The following is a 12,859-nucleotide window of genomic DNA, read 5'->3' as shown; positions in this document are numbered from 1 at the left end:
CCAAGAACTGAACCCAGGTACTGTTGACCTTGGAATGGCCCTCACAGTCCACGGGGAACCTAGAGACTGGTTAGGTCACGATTGCTCCGGTTTTCTATAGGGTATCTTTTTATGGTAGTACATCAACTACCACCCCTGGAACTACACTAAATGTACTACTTTCTTCAGTCTGTTGCAAATTCTCTCGCTTTCCTTTAGGGTAGGTTGTTGCATGTTTTCTTTTCATTCTACGTGTAGATGGCGTGTTATCGTAAAGTATTTCTATTTTTATAGAACCCTGAACAGACATACCCTTTATTTTGGACTGTGATACTGTGTTTGGGCCACTAGTGGTTTACCTTCACACTAATCTTTTGAGTATAGACTTCCTTTGGCCTGCGTTGCCACAAAAGGCAAAGGAGGCATTGTTAGGGAGAATTCTCATTCTACGGCTAATTAACCTTACCTATATAGAGTCCCCCAGCAGCTTTGCTGGATTTGAAGGGTTTGTTTCTTTTTACCTGCTAAGAGTGAGACACTTTTTTTCCCCACTCTTAGGCATTTTTGCTATGTGTGTTCTAGGCTATTTTTGTGTTCAATGTCTATGGGATCTTTCTCAACCCCATAGGAACCATATTTATTCACATGTGTTGCACAGCACCCTCAGTGCAGTGACATAGGGGTGTCGTAGCGACCCCCAAACAGACTCCATACCCTGGGACTGACTAGTGTCTCCCAGGGCATGTAAAGTCCCCATTGACTTTACTAGTCAAATCGTATGAACTAAACCAGTACAACCCATCCTACTATGAAGGTACTGGAAGAGGTTAATAGTGTTTCCCCTATGTTTTTTCTCAAAAGTTATTGGCTGGTGGCAGTGGTTACTACTATAAATATTCGATCGCAAATATTTCCCTATGGGATTTTCCCATTGTTAGAGGCTGTCAGAAAAAGTGGTAGCCTCGAACATACCGCCGGTGTATTTTAATATTAACTTTACTCCGGTAGGTTTTTATTGCCAGAACTTTAATACAACTTCTTTCTCGTGTCTTCCTCTAAACTCCTAACCCAGGTCGGGATCCTTTGTTCATCCTTTTGGCGGGCTTCTGCCGAGAAGCCCTCCTTTCGGCACCACTGAGTCTGGGGTGGGTCCATTGTGTGGGATGGGGAGTAGGACCCCTGGACAGGGTTGCCTCAGCAACCCATGTCGCACTCTATCCTGATGGGCTGGAGGGTCTACCGCCAAGATGACCACTCCTCTGTGTGAGTAACAGCTAGGCTGTATGAATGGGGATCTTTTTGCATAAAAGCAGGGTCCTGAGGACTGGAAGAGCAAGACATCGCCACTGGAACTAAGAAGCCGAAGAGGAGAGAAGCCAAAGACATCTGCAACGACTGAACCACCGGTGCAGTCCTGCTGCAGCATCTCACCACACGACGAGACAAGATCTTCACCTGCAAGAGCCTTCTTCCCTTGAACTGGTGGGGCCAACCAGTTTGCCAATCGCCTTCCCGGACCTGACTTGGTCGAATCTCCCGTACCCTGTACTCGGAGGCCGGATAGCCAAGCACCAGTCCACGCGGACTGCAATTTAAAGGAGCGTACCTTTTATTCGTCGGGCAGCACCGCGGCTGGTTTCATCCCTGAGTAGTACAGTAACACGAACCTTCCTCCACGAAGAGAGCCTCTCTTCCTCTGCTGGATCACCCGAACTGCAGGAACTACCAGGAACAACCGCCACCGCAGGAGCCACTTCTTCATTTTAAGGTACATTGTTCCGCCAGGCCGCCCTTTCTATGCAGTAGCACTAAAGGCGTTTTAAATCCTTTACCTACCTGTTGGCCGCCCCTCTCTCTTAACATTGTCTTTTCAACGTCTGCATCCACCTTTTCCACTTCGTTAACCAAAGACTTCATTGCAGCTACAAGAAAATGTTTGCTCCTGGGCCCTTGCCCTGTACCAACTGACTTTGGCACAGGCCTACTGACACTGGTCACATTTGTTAGATCTTCCTTCCTTATATTGATTCTCAGCTAGAACTGTGTGGTGCACCTATTTCTTTTAACTACCCTTTCCTTCCCATTTTTAAACCTTGTGAAATGCCATTTTGCTCAGTTTTCATTTAAGTATTGCTTATACTGATGCACTGCCTTGCTTAAACTGGTTCACAAACTGATGGGAAGTGTTGCTAGGGTGTGTAAGAACCTACTTCTATATAACTTGTGCTTTCCCTCCCGTTTGTGGAATTGTTAGAGGATCCCTTGTGTGTAGTTGTCACTGCCGTTTTGCTCAGTTTTCACTCTGATTCACTTGGTCTACAATTTAACTTGGGAGTGTGTATATTTTTCCTTTGACAATTTAACTTACTTGATGACTATGATGCATGTGTTTTATTAGAAGTGTATAAAATAAATATATATATATATATATATATATATATATATATATACTTTTTAAATACAAAGCTTTGGTCAGTGTTTCCTTGTTCCATAGTCTAGTGGGCCTATTGTTTAAACTCTGAATACTGCTCATCTCCCTCTTGATACAAGTCTGACTGCTCAGCCACAGCCACAGCGACCAACTAAATCTTTGTGGTACAGACTGATACCAAAGGGGATTTATTGCTCTCTCCTGTAGTCCTAATCTTGTGTAGTGCTCCCTAAGGGAACTGCACAGGTTTCTGTCTAACAGGTATATCTCTTGATTGCCCCTGTTTTATCTTTAAGAATGTTTAGGTTTGTAGAGGTGTGAGGGCTGAATGGGCCATTTTACCCCTACTTATCCTTTTACTCCTGCGAAGCAGAATGCAATTCGTCACAATGACCTACTGGAGAGACCGAGTACTGCTAAATAAATTTCCACCCAGCATCCGGTGAAGGGTTACTGGTGAGTGCCTCTGGATGAGGAGGCTAAATCCAAGGCTACCTTCTCTACCCCAAAAAGCATTTATCAGTCCACCTTTCTACTCTTCAGGCTTCAATGGGCTCCTGCAACATTCCAAAGGCTGATGGACCATGTATTGGCTGCCTGCCACACCTTTGCAGGGGCCCATCTTGATGGTATTTATTTTATTGTCGCTATGGTAAAGGGTGTTAGGGAGAATTGTCATAAAAGTGCAAATGCCCTTGACCTTCGAGACCCCCAGCAACTTTGCTGGATTTTGAGGACTTGATTTTTTTATTACCTGGAAAGAGCGTGAGCCTCCCCCCCCACCCCCCCAAACACGCGTGTATTTTGATGTGTGTTTTACATTTGTGTTCTTTGACTTTGGAATTTTAAGATAACTCCATAGGCATATTTTCATGTGTGTTACACAGCACCCTCAGTGCAGTGACACAGGAATGTTCTTTTATACTTCCCAAAGGTTTAAATACCTTCTATGGGATAAAATACTGTTTCCCAGAGAATGTAAAGTGAAATGGACTTTACTAGTCTTTCCAAATTCTTAGACCCAGCACACACCATCTTACAATGGAGTGCTGGAGGGGTTACATAGTATCCCCTGTGTCTAAAATACTCATGTAGCGGTCAAATGCTACTCTTTTCTATTGAAAAGGCTGGTGGCAGTAGTTTTACAACGAACTACCATGATTTTTCCCGACCGGGTGCAAGGTAGCTAAAAATCATGTCTTTCAAGATGGTGCCTTAAGCCCCTTTGTTTAAACGGGTCCCGGTCTTTTTTCTGCGTTTCTTTTTTGGAAAGGTCCTTCTTGTGTTTGTCTGCATGCCAAACCAGGTTTGGTCCCTTTGTTTGTGTGCCTTTGGCGGGCTTCAGGACTGAAGACCGCCTCTGGCGTCTGAGTGTCGGGGTGGCCAGGAAGTGAGAGAGGTGCCCGAAACTCACTGTGCTTAGTCTCCTATGAGACCCAAATGCACTCTGGCGTGATTGGCTGGCTGACTATCCGGCAAGGATAGCCACCCTGCTGGTTGAGTGACAGCTAGGCTGGAATGAATGGGAGGAAACTGTTTAAAAGGCGAGTCTCTAGGACTGGAAAGCAGCGTCGACCACTGGGACGAAAGAACCGAAGACGAGCTGAAGAGGACGGCTGCTGCAACTCCAGGACCGTTGGTTTGCCCGGTGAAGCCCTGCTGCAGGTCCAAATTGCTAAACTCCATTCGACAGAGAAGCTCCTTCAAGGACGGCTTTTTCCTTTGAGTGGATAGGACCAATCAACTCATAAGACACCTGGATACCATTCTCAAGGCTGGTTAGGTTTAACCAGGGAGAGGGACACCAGTTTGTGTTCTTGAATCTACAGCTACTGGAACTGAAGCAACTCCATTTTGTTTGCCTTCTTCGACGATCCCATGCAGTGCAACAGTCCGCAGACATCCTCCCTCTTGTCCCCACGACTGAGGCTCAGGAACAGCGAGGTCTGCAGGACCTGCCAGAAAACACGACTTCAGCAGCATTTGTTTCTTCATACAAAAAGGTACTATGCCAACCAGATTGAGAGAAAAGCACTCTTGAGGTGAAAGTTTGTGAAACTTTCCTAATTTACAGGCCTAATCAGCTTGTGATCCATCGTATGATCCTTTTTCGCCTAAACTCTTCTAAGAACTTTCGCAAAGACTTTACCGTTTGATACCAGAACTGCTCTTTCCGATCCAGAACACTAGCCCATTGACTTTGGCCTGGCCAATTGACTTGAATTGAACTCCTCTTGTTAACTGAAACTATTTGCACTGCCTAGAAAGTATATATGTGATCTATTCTACGTACTTGTGTCCTTTTTGCTCATTGCTAAGTAATTGAACTGCCATTTTGCTCCTATTTCAGGGGAGCTCAAACTGCCTCAAAAGCTTAGTTTCGTATTGAAGTGTATTTGTTTATATTATTAAGTTGCCTTCTTCTAGTGAAATGTTTTCTAAATGATTGTGTAATAAATAAGTGTTTTTACCAAGAAACCTGGAGTATAAGTGTTTACTTGAACCACTGTGATTGAAAGTCCTCTGTGTAACTACTTGTACTGGTCACATTCAATCTTGAGAAAAGCCTGGCTGCTCAGCTCGCTACCAAAAACTGTGTGGTACAGACTTATACCAAAGGTTGGTTTGGCTAACACCTGTAGTCCCAATTGTGTGTAGTGGTCCCAGAGGGTACTGCCTGCAATTCTGGCCAACAAAGGAAAAAAAAAAAAAAGGAGTTGAGGCGTTTACAGCCATTCAAATGGGACACTTTATGTACGGTATAATTCCAAACTTTAAGTGTACATATATTATGTAGAATTTTTTTTCAAGCAATCCTACATTTGATATAAAATCCATAAAATGTTTTTCGGCAGACTTTATCCAGCAACTTTCATAAGATATTGAGAAGGAGGATGAACCGTCTAACACACAAATACCACAATCAGAAGCCATTAAATGATATTTGTCAAAAATGAATGGTGGTGCGATTTCACAAGATTTGTAGAATATTGGTTATAGGTTTAGCAATGGCCTTGTAAAAATGCTTAGAGTAGACATCCTATTCTGAAAGTTCTACTTTTTCTAGGATTTTAAGGTGTTAAGCAAGATTGTGTGCAGTACCCTTTGGGTGTACTACAATAATCCGGACCTCCTAGCAATAGGAACCCAACCTTGAGTACAAGTCTGTACTACACAGGTTGGTAGCGTGTTGAGCAGCCAGGCTTATCTCATTAGGAGTCAATGTGAGCTATATGGGCGTTAGAGATTCACAGTGACAAGTATTCAAAAACTCTTACACACAAGGTTTCTTGATTAAACAATCATTAATTTATTAATTAGTTAGAATAAGCCTTCTTCGGAAGGGAGCAATATAAAGCAACACACAAATACACTTAAAAAATACACGCTCTTAGTTTCTAAATCAGCAAATACCCCTTTGGGATGGCATTCAAGCACTATCTGGATGCAGTTGCTCATTTTTTAGGCCCCCCTGGTCGAGGTAGGTGCAATTTCTCCACACCCCTGCACCTTCATAAGAACTTTAGGGTATTTTTCTTAAAACAATAACATCTTTGCGAATTTTGCAGATTCAGGAATATATTTGCCTTTACATAGCGCTTCACCATTGTGCTTCATAACAGCCCTGCAAAATTGTTCTATGTTTCTCTGCACCCGTGTAAGATGCAGTTTTGTTTTGTAATGCCTGCATAATCTTTGTACCATGCTGTGCTTCTAACATGGCCGCCCGGGCCTTTGCTTCATGTTTGGGAGTGCTATTTCAGGCATCTGCCTCCATCCAGGGCAGTGATTGGTTGGGGAATCTGCCTTGAGCACCAACAAGGGACCGGCAGGCTTTAGCTGGCCCACCCCCTCCAAGGCCCACTTCTAAGGCCCCAGTCAGCTTCCCTGTCCGACGACAGGCCGCTACATGTGACTTTCTACTACAGCCCAACCAACCCCTCCCTGAGGTTGGTTTCCTATCCGTGGCCACTGGACTACCATGACTCTTCCCTTATTTTGCATGGACTACAGAAATTGCTCTGTTCTCCCTTCGCTGCTTGTACTCTCAGCCCTCCCTGATATGTTACTCAATTGAGGTCATTCCTGTACTCACCTTTACAATCTGCTTCCCTAACTAGAGGTCCTCACATTTAATGCAAAAGTCAAACTTGGGTGTATTTTGCATTTTACTTGCAAGTCAAACTTGGGTGCATTCTGCATTTAACTTTCGCTATTGATTGTAACCTGCTAGCCAGTGACTGTTTGATACCGCTGCACTTGCTTACCCCTCCCTCTGCCTCCTCTCTTCCCACTGATGGCGCTCTGTTTCTCCCATCTATTCCAACTGCTTCTCTATCAACTATCCTTCCCTTCTTCCCTGAATCTGGAAAGAATAAGTTTAAAAATGATATCTTGGCCTCCAACCCAGGTCTCCATATCGCCGCTACCTTTTCCAGCACCTCTTCCAGACAGACCCTCACTGACACCCTCTTTGTTCTTTCGCCAGATCTATGGACCCTGCATATGAGCTCTATCCGGTCTCCTCCTCTGCCATAAATGGTGGCACTCGCTAGGAAGTCCTTATGGATTCCTTCGACTCCTCCAGAGTCATCCTCAATATCTACCAAAATGGCACAGTCATGGTCCAATGTCCTCAGGCCAAACTCCTCTTCGACAATCTGTTCCCTCGCCTCATCAACTTCCTTCCATCTCTGGCCGTCCCCTCCTCTCATTCCTTGGCTACCTTGCCCACTCTTCCCTCCTCCTCTGCCCCTCCCCAGGCTACCTGTACAACTCTGCAGGGCATACCTCCGATTTGTACCCCTCCCCGTAAGATCTTTAAGGTGGGCAACCTTCATCTTGCCACTCAACTCTCGCACCGCTGTCAAACACTACTCTGACATCTGCCACCTCCTTGAAGAACTGGACCTTGATGTCCTGGGTCTTACGGAGAAATGGTTCACAGGCAGCTCTGTCACGGGCTTTGACACTCTCCTCCCGATGGCTACACGATTCCTCTGCCCCCAGATCCACCCTGCTTGCAGGTGGCGTAGCCCTAATCTTTCCTGAGTGGATTCCTGCCACCATCATTCCCACTCAGATTTACTCCTCTTTCGAATGCCTTGTCTGCAGGCTCTCAATCTCTCCTAACCACTCTCTTACTGTTGCTACTCTCTAACTGCCGCTGGTCAATCACCTCTTTCCTCTCCGAGTGGGCTGACCTCTCTTCCCTCCGGGCCTCAACCACTCAACTCCTCCTCCTTGGTGACTTATACTTTCACCTCGATTCTCCCTGTCCCTCATCTTTGCTCTTTATGTGTCCTGCGATTCCCTCTCGATCCTCCACTCTGGCCCTATGCACTCTGCAGGATACACACTTGATGTCTTGATATCCTCTGGCCTCCGCCTCTATATCCCTCTGACCACTCCTCTCCCCTGAAGTGACCACTACCACCTCTCATCCGGCCGGCCGCTCTTGGCCCTCTTCCTGTTCCCACCTGTGAGGACAAAAACCTCAGGGTCATCTTCGACTCCACACTTTTCTCTCCTCACATTTCTGATGTCTCTAAGAAGTCACACTACCAGCTGCACCTCCTCAGAGGTATTCTTCCTTTCCTCTCCTTCCCCCAGAAGCTCACCGTCTCCAGAGCTCTGGTTCGCTCTAGGCTGGACTCCTGCAACAGCCTCTTCGTAAATCTGCCTGCCTTTACTCTCCACCCTCTGAAACTCATCCAAAACAGGGATTGCATCTGCCAGGACTGAAATCTCAGCACTGGCTCCCAGTGGCCGCGAGCACCAAGTTCAAAACCCTCTGCATTGTCCACAAGGCCTTCTGGAGCCTGGGACTGCAATACCTTCAACTCTCTCTCCCCAAATATCTTCCTTCTCGAGCACTTCACTCATCCGCCTCCAACTCCCTCAATGTTAGTCGCTTCTCCAAGCATCGGGTTGGTGGTAGTAGATCTCCTTGTGCTGGGGCCTCCCTCTGAACAGCCTCCCTGCCTCTTTGAAACTTGAGGACAATCATCTCTGGGTCCGGAAGCACCTCAAGACCTTCCTCTTTGCTTCTGCTTTCTCTCAACCTCTCCCTTCCTGATCTCCTGGACGAATCTGAAACTGCACTGGTTTACCTGGCTACCCTCTGAACTCTGGCCCATGGTTCCCCTCCTCCCCCGCCAGTTGCACACCTGCACTGCCCCCCGGGCAAATTTTGCACTCAGGGACTGTTTCTGTATCCCTACAGCCCCTACTAGCACTTGCAACCAGCTGGCTGCACTTTTTATTCAATTTCTTTCTTTATTTAATTCACTGTCATCCTATGTACTGCACTTTTCCCCCTTGCCCCCTCCACTGTACTTGTGCAATCTCAATGTCACCTGGCCTAGTAGGATTGCTGTCTCGGTCTTCCCTCCGTTTCCCCTCACTTGCCTTGTCGCGCCTTGAAACGACTGCGTACAGGCATGTTATAAATGCCATATGATATATCGTATCACTCTCTTCCCCCTCCAAGCCAACCCCAACACTGCCACTACCTTTTCGGACATCCGGCCCATGAAGCGTGTGTCAGTTGAGGCTCTCGGCCACCTTCTCTCCCCCCACCCCCTCCTCTGGCTGACTCACACCCAGACACAGCCCTGTCCCTTATCTACTCTTCTATTTCTGATACTCTTGATGCTCATGGCCCTGTCATTAGGATCCGCCTGAAGTCCAAAGCCAATTGCAATTCCTGGTATGACTCCGATTTAGCTACACTTAAACATAAGTGTAGGGTGGCGGAGAGGAAATGGAGGGCTTTCTGTTCATACTCTGACAAACTGGGCCATCGCCTGCTCCAAAGGCAATAACGAGACTGTCCGCACCAAGAAGAGAGTCCGCATTCAAGCCCGTGACCCAGCGGCATCTAACCACTCGGCCGTACTCATTAAAATCTGCACGGAGCTTGCCAACCCTGCTGCAGTCTCTACCCCTCCTCTTGCCTCCCAGGCTCTCGGCAATGCCCTTGCCTCTCACTTCATCTAAAAACCCAGAACATTCTGCCCACCCCCTCCTCCCCCTCCTAGTCCCTCTCAGTCTGTGCTTGCTGACCCTCCTTCTCGTCTTTTCCTCTTTTCTCCCCTGATGAAGAAGCTAGACAAGGCTGATCTATGAAAGCCTTGTCAAAACCAGTTCATCCCTGTTCCTCTAAAACCATCAAGGACCACATTGACACCCTCGCTCCGGCCCTTGCCGATTTTTGCAACCACTTCTTTGCCTCAGGATCCTTCCCCTCCCCTCTGAAGCACTCCCTTGTGAATCCTCTAAAGAAACCCACAGCTGATCCTTCTTGTCCGGCTAACTATCGCCCAATTTCCATTACTCGCTTACTGGGCAAACTACTGGAAAAGCTGGCCATCTCTCAGCTTAACCTTCATTAAGATTCTGTTGGCTCTCTCCTTGCCCACCAATCTGGCTTCAGAGCTGCCAGAAGCACGGAAACTGCTCTCCTGAACATCTGTTAAGATCTGCTCTCCAACCTTGACTCAAACATTCCCTCGGTCCTCATCCTACTCCATCTCTCTTCTGCCTTCGACACGGTCAACCATACCATCCTGCTCAACCGTCTCTGTGATTACCTGGACATCACTGAGCAGGCTCTGGCCTGGCTGACCTCTTTCCTCTCTGATCGACCCTCCCAGGTCCAACTTGGGTCCTTCCTATCATCTATCTCCCTCTCCACATGTGGTGTTCCCCAGGGGTCTAACCTCTCAACCTGGCTTTCCAACCAATACCTGGCAACTCTCACCCACTGCATTTCCCTTCTCTGCGCAAATTTCCAGTGCTACACCGACTACACTCAGCTCATTTTCAGGCTGCCCTCGGCCACTTCCTCTCCCTCTCTCATCTCTTCATCTCTGACTGCCTGTCATTCAAGATTGGTGTGCCGCCAATGATCTTTGTCTGAACGCCATCAAGACGGAGATCCTCATTAGCACACCTTCACCATCCTTTCACCTCACCCTCTGGCCGGCCTCCCTTGGTCGTCCTCCTACCCCTAACCTGCGAGGCTAAGAACCTAGGGGTCACCTTTGACTCCACACTTTCCTTCTCCGCCCACATCTCTGATGTCTCTAAAAAGTCAAACTTCCTGCTGCACCTCCTCAGAGGTACTCTGCCTTTCCTTCCCTCAGAAGCTCATGGGCTCCCAAGCTCTGGTTCTCGCTAGGTTGGACTATTGCAACAACCTCTTTCTAAATCTACCTGCCTCTACTCTCCGCAACCAATTCAGAACAGGACTGCCAGACTGGTCCTTGGCCTCAAGCCTGGGGATCGTATCGCTCCAGCTCTGAAATCTCTCCATTGGCTCCCAGTGGATGCAAGGATTAAATTCAAAACACTCTGCGTGGTCCGCAAGGCTTTCCGGGGCCTGGGTCTAAAATACCTTCAGCTATCCCTGCACAAATAGCGACCCTCGAGCTCTTCGCTCCTCTACCTCCCTCAGGGTCAGCCGCTTGTCAAAGAAATGAGATGGGTGTAGATCTCTCTCCTCAGCTGGGGCCTCCCTCTGGAAAAGCCTCCCAGCCACTCTAAAACCGGAAGCACCTCAAGACCTTCCCCTTTGCTTCTGCCTTCATCCCCCCTCTCCCCGGCTGATCTATTCTCTTGGCACTGTGCATCTGGCCACCCTCTGTCCCCTGGGCCCAGGTACCTGCTCACCCTGCCAAACTCCAGCGATTCCTCATGAGCCCCCCCTGCACTGGGGATTGTATCTGTACCCATACAGTCCCCCAAACCTCTTTTTGCTCTCTTTCTGCACTTAGACCTACCCAGTCTGCTGCCTTAAACACAACAATTACCCGTTGCTGGCTGCACTATCACCGTTTACTGCCTTTATTATCCATTTATTTTTATCTATTTCTTTTCTCTGCCCTGCACGCTCCACTCTCCAACTTCCTTGTACTTTTCCCTTTTCCAATGCACTGGAGTGTTCTCAATGCCAGTGGGCCTAGTAAGATTGTTGTTTTTTTCTCCCCTGTTCCCCTTCCTTGCCTTGTCGTGCTCTGTGTACAAGCGCAATATAAATACATTATCATATCGTATCATACCTGCACCTCAGGTGACTTCAATAGCTAGGGTGCTGTTGATATGAATATATCTCTCTTGCATTTAGAATATTTTTGGGAGTAGTGTTAAAGGGAAGAGAGTTCAAACTAAAGCAAGTATTCACACAGCTATTTTTTAAGCAGGTAAGTACTTTCAAAATAACCCCCAATGCAAATTCAATTAATCCTTTCCTGGAAGGAAGGCAAACCACATAAGCAGAACAGAGAAGAGTCGTTCAGGGAGCCAGACCAGCCAATGTTAAGTTAGCAAAAGTAAAGATGAGCTGAAGCACTTCTTGTAGTTAAGTAGAAAGTCTCACAATGTTTTTAAAAGTATTTGTAGAATATCAGAAATCAAAGTAGGGCCACAAGCTGATTAGGCTTGCGAGTTAAAGAAGCTGCAAGCAACTCTACAAGAGCAACCGAGACAAGTCTCCAACGAGGAGAAGCAAGGTGGCACAACAAGAGGTAAGTTCCCTCAGACTTTACAGTACCTTTACACTGAAGCAAAGTGCAGCAGATGACTTCTGTTCTTGTGCAGCTCTGCAGGTCCTGGTGTTCCTGGGCATCAGTCTTGGGGACAAGAGGGAGGCGTTCTGGAGACTCCTGCACTGCAATGGGACGGTCACAGCTCGCAACCGGAAATCTTCAAACAAGTGGCCTTTCGGTGTTTCAGCTCCTTGAGACTACCACAAATCGAAATACTGCAGTTCCTGGCTATTGAGACAGGCTTTCCTTGCATCTAGGGTCCCGCATTCTGGAGAGGGCTCCGGCTCGGTCAGTCCTGCACTTCCTGGGAGTTTTAAAGCTCTTCCTGGAGCGCTTGTCCAGCTTAAACGCAATGCACACGATCTGGTGTTCCTCTCCCTAGCTATTCAGTTCCAGCAGCAACTGCAGTGGAATTTCCATCATCTCTGAGAGGATCTCCAGGTGGCTTACTTTGGAGTTGATTGGTCCCACCAACTCAAAGGGAGAAATCATCCTTGCAGGGGCTTCTCTGTCGATACGAATTTGGAGTTTCAGCACAGCAGCAGGGCTTCACTAGGCAATCCAACGGTCCAGGAGTTGCAGCAGGCGTCTCTTCAAAGTTCTTCGGATTCCTTCGTCCAGTGGTCAACTCTGCCTTCCAAGCCAAAAAGCCTAGCCTTTTATGCAGGTTTCTCCCATTCATTCCAGCCCAGCTGTGAGTCACACAGCAGGGTGGCTGTCCTTGCCAGACAGCCATCCGGCCAATCACCCAAGAGTGCATTCTTGTCTCCTAGGAGACAAAGCTCAAAGAGTTTCGGGCACCTCCCTTGCTTCGTGCCCCCGCCAGACACCCTGGAGCCAGAGTCAGGCTTCACTCGTTAATCCTGCCAAAGACAAAAACGAACAAAGGGACCAGACC

At 47.5% G+C, this 12,859-nt stretch overlaps 1 protein-coding gene across 8 annotated transcripts in view; it reads right to left on the bottom strand.

Annotated features, from left to right (window-relative positions):
• The window catches only part of TRIP12 (thyroid hormone receptor interactor 12), a 2,051,777-nt gene that overhangs the window by 1,426,968 nt on the left and 611,950 nt on the right, over positions 1-12,859 (bottom strand). The window lies entirely within an intron of this gene.

Source organism: Ambystoma mexicanum, chromosome 10 (assembly GCF_040938575.1).
Source record: "Ambystoma mexicanum isolate Mex_15411 chromosome 10, UKY_AmexF1_1, whole genome shotgun sequence".
Taxonomy (NCBI): domain Eukaryota; kingdom Metazoa; phylum Chordata; class Amphibia; order Caudata; family Ambystomatidae; genus Ambystoma; species Ambystoma mexicanum.
Note: the sequence above shows the minus strand (reverse complement) of the source record. Positions and strands in the feature narration are given on the sequence as shown.